Source organism: Cygnus olor, chromosome 1 (assembly GCF_009769625.2).
Source record: "Cygnus olor isolate bCygOlo1 chromosome 1, bCygOlo1.pri.v2, whole genome shotgun sequence".
NCBI lineage: Eukaryota > Metazoa > Chordata > Aves > Anseriformes > Anatidae > Cygnus > Cygnus olor.
In genome coordinates this window covers 169,569,612-169,572,769 of record NC_049169.1, presented here as the reverse complement: position 1 = coordinate 169,572,769, position 3,158 = coordinate 169,569,612, and the positions used below count along the sequence as shown (strand labels likewise).

At 47.5% G+C, this 3,158-nt stretch overlaps 1 protein-coding gene across 6 annotated transcripts in view; it reads right to left on the bottom strand.

Annotated features, from left to right (window-relative positions):
* Positions 1-1,841, bottom strand: part of PCDH9 (protocadherin 9) — a 694,514-nt gene extending 692,673 nt beyond the window's left edge. For 5 of the 6 annotated variants that reach the window (XM_040540684.1, XM_040540692.1, XM_040540702.1 and 2 more), the window contains exon 1: positions 1,194-1,805. The gene's annotated coding sequence lies outside the window, so the exon portion shown is untranslated. Of the gene's footprint in view, positions 1-1,193 lie in introns of all 6 variants that reach the window. The other variant, XM_040540674.1, reaches the window with a different exon arrangement.
* Between the last annotated feature and the right edge of the window lie 1,317 nt (positions 1,842-3,158).

Here is a 3,158-nt window from a genome sequence, read left to right as displayed (position 1 = left end):
CTGTCAACACAACCATACAGAATAGCATTATTGGCTTTTAAGGCACGACAAATCCACAATTTCCAACTACTACCTGTTTTTGCAAAGACACACTCGCAATAGTACATTTTCCTATTGCTCCCTTTTAAAGCAATGCCTCCAAATGCACCAATATCCCGTTGGTTGCATTTGCACAGAGCAAGAACAGAAATAACTACTTCTGCAGGATTAAGGGTAGCTACAGTTTTGACATGTACTTTCTGAATAATTTCTTGGCACACCGTGTAATCCGTAACGTGCATTCCCCCTCTACCCTCCTCCACCCAGTCATTTTGTGCAAGTAAAAATCTTCCTGTACTTCTGTTGGATTGTAACTGCTATGGCAGCTGCTGAATGTCATTTGTTGTTTGCTTCCATACGCATTTTTTTAGCTCTTGCTAACCAGATTTCTCTTTGCTTCTTGTGCCTTGCATCCCCCACTATTGCTATCGTACTGGGAAATAACCACCCGGACATGCTGCTGCTGCAGCAGTTGTCACTGGCTACTTCACATCCCTATTAACTGACAAGACAATAACAGGACTTACAGTTTCTTACACTCTCAGCTCAATGTTTCCCCTCCAGATGTTGGATACTTCTCCTTCTGCTTAATAACCTTAAACTTTGTTTTTGTCAAAACACTGTCTAAAACAGTGGGCTGGAAATTCCAAATGCAACTTAGGAGCAGCCAGTATGTTTACAGATGGAGGGGGAGAACATCTCTTCTGAGTATGAAAGGAGAAAAAAAGGTACAGCCTTTCCCCATTGACACTGATCTCCCTTCAGGATGTTATTAGCAGGTGCCACACATAAATACTGCAGACTAATAATGCAGGTTAAAAAAAAAAAAAAGAGACAAAGACTTCTGTTTGCATGCTCTGCTAAACACGAATTAAAAGGATGCAAGGCTCCCAGCACCTACAGTTTGGTGGAACCGGGCAGCCCCAAAGCACTAATCTTATCTGCATTAAGCAGCACGGTAGCTGATGCCCGTGATTACTTCCAGCAGAGTGATGCAGGTAGGGATGCAGATACTGTGAGTAGGTGAGCCTTCGCCACCAACACCAACTGAATTCAAAATACTGATTCTTTCCCTAGATAAATACACTGCATGTTGGCTTTTATTATTTTTTTTAATGAAATGCATCACAGTGTATGGGTAACTTTGCACTTACGTTGGTTGTCTACCTTTGACGATCTTCTGCAGCTAAGCAATGATCTGTTCCAGCAGATAAAGCACAATGCATCTGGTAAACCACCAGTTTTGGAGAAATCAGCAGCAGTCAAACGCTTCCTCCTTGAGATATGTGTTGCTTCGGGGTGGCAAATTAGCAACTCCAGGGAACAAATTCACGGTTCTGTCGTTAGTCATCCTTTCCACGTTTCATTTCTATTAAGCGGCAATCCTTCGGGTGTTTAACGTACACGCAACAACACAAACAGCAAGCAGAAATCCGGTGCACTTCTTTAGATCAGGGGTATTTTCCGCTCTGCACTGCACACAATCTCCATCCCCCTCTCACCAGGGCAGAGCCGGCTACATTAAGTCTGCAACTTCTTACTGGAAATGACAGAGTTGGTCTGGCGGTGCTTCTCTCCCCCCTCTTTATCTCTGGGGTGATAGTTACCCACAAAAAAATAATAATATTAAAAAATAAAAAATAAAATAAAAAATAAAATCCTAGCAGATTATTGCTTTAGCGATGGGAGGAAGCGACAGCGCTTTTCCCTCCTCCTCCTCCTCCTCCTCCTCCTCCTCCTCTCACGCACACGCTTGCCTTGCCTTGCCTTGCCTTGCCTGCCTTGCTTGCTTCCTTCCTTCCGTATCTCTCTCTTTCTCTTTCTCTCTTTCTCTCTTTCTCTCTCTCTCTCTCTCTCTCTCTGAACTGAAATTCTTGATATAACTCTCAATAAGCCCAGAGGGAGGGTGTGAGCGGCGCTAAGCCCCCCCTCCCGCCGCACTGCATTGGCCCATAGCGGCGGGGGAGGTGGCTGCCGGAGCGCGGCCCTGGCATTGGCCGCCGGCCGCGTCGCTCCGTGGGGGTGGCTGGCGGGGGCGGCTGGGCAGCGCAGCGCAGCGCAGCGCCTCCGCGACCCGCGGGGGGCTCGGGAGGGGAGAGCGGAGCCGAACCGCGGGGCGAAGCGGAAAAGCGGGGTGAAGCGGGGCGAAGAAGAGGGGAGCGCCCCCCCCCGCTTGGGGGGGACGGGGGCGGGAGCGCATCGGAGGGTCGGGGGCGCCGAGGCGGGCGTGGGGTGCCCCATCAGCGGAGCTTCATCGTGGAGGAAGGGTGGAAAAAATAAGGATTTATTTATTTATTTATTTATTTTAGGAGGGTGCGCCAGGTCCGCTGTGCGCGGGGGGAGCGCCTGCGGCGCGGCGCAGATCGCTGCTGGCCCCGCGCATCCTCCGCGGCCTGCAGCCCGCAGCAAGCACCCTGCCCCGGCCCTCCTCAGCGTGCTTCGGCTTTATATTTAATACATGCCTTTTCATCTATAATTCACGCTGCTGCTCAGACTCCAGCCCCGTCTCGGCTCCCATTTACACCTGCACACCTTTCTCCTTCCCCTTCCTGAAGGGTCAGCCGAGATACTCGCTGAAGGAAAGGGAGAGATGTATTGCTGTTTTTTTTTTTTTTTGGTCTGCTTAAACACTGAACTGGAAAACACTTCACTGTGGTTTGATAAATAATAAAAGTGAGCGTTTCTCCTTCCCTGTAAATGACACAGGTAAATTATCCAGCTAGCCACAAAGAAGCATCACATGCCTGGAAGACAGTGTAATAAAATGCCAATGTATTATGATATGAGTGACCTCAAAAGTGTGACAAGAAGATGATTATACTGCATTATATATAGTGCATTATAGATAGTGCATTTTTCAACGTTTTCTAAAGCATGAATGAACCTTCATTTGACTGCTTTTATTGCTAGCTTTTCTCAGCTTGAACTTGCAAGCTGTATCACACAGTACCTCTCCAATTTAGTATGCCCAGATACGTGGCCGTGCTTGCTGCTGTTTCTGGTTAAGCCTTTCAAATAGATGCACATACAAAAAAAACAAAGATAACCGGTATTTGACTTCTTGTATATGCGATATTACAACTAGAAAATGTACACATTTCCGGTAGATAGCACTGGCC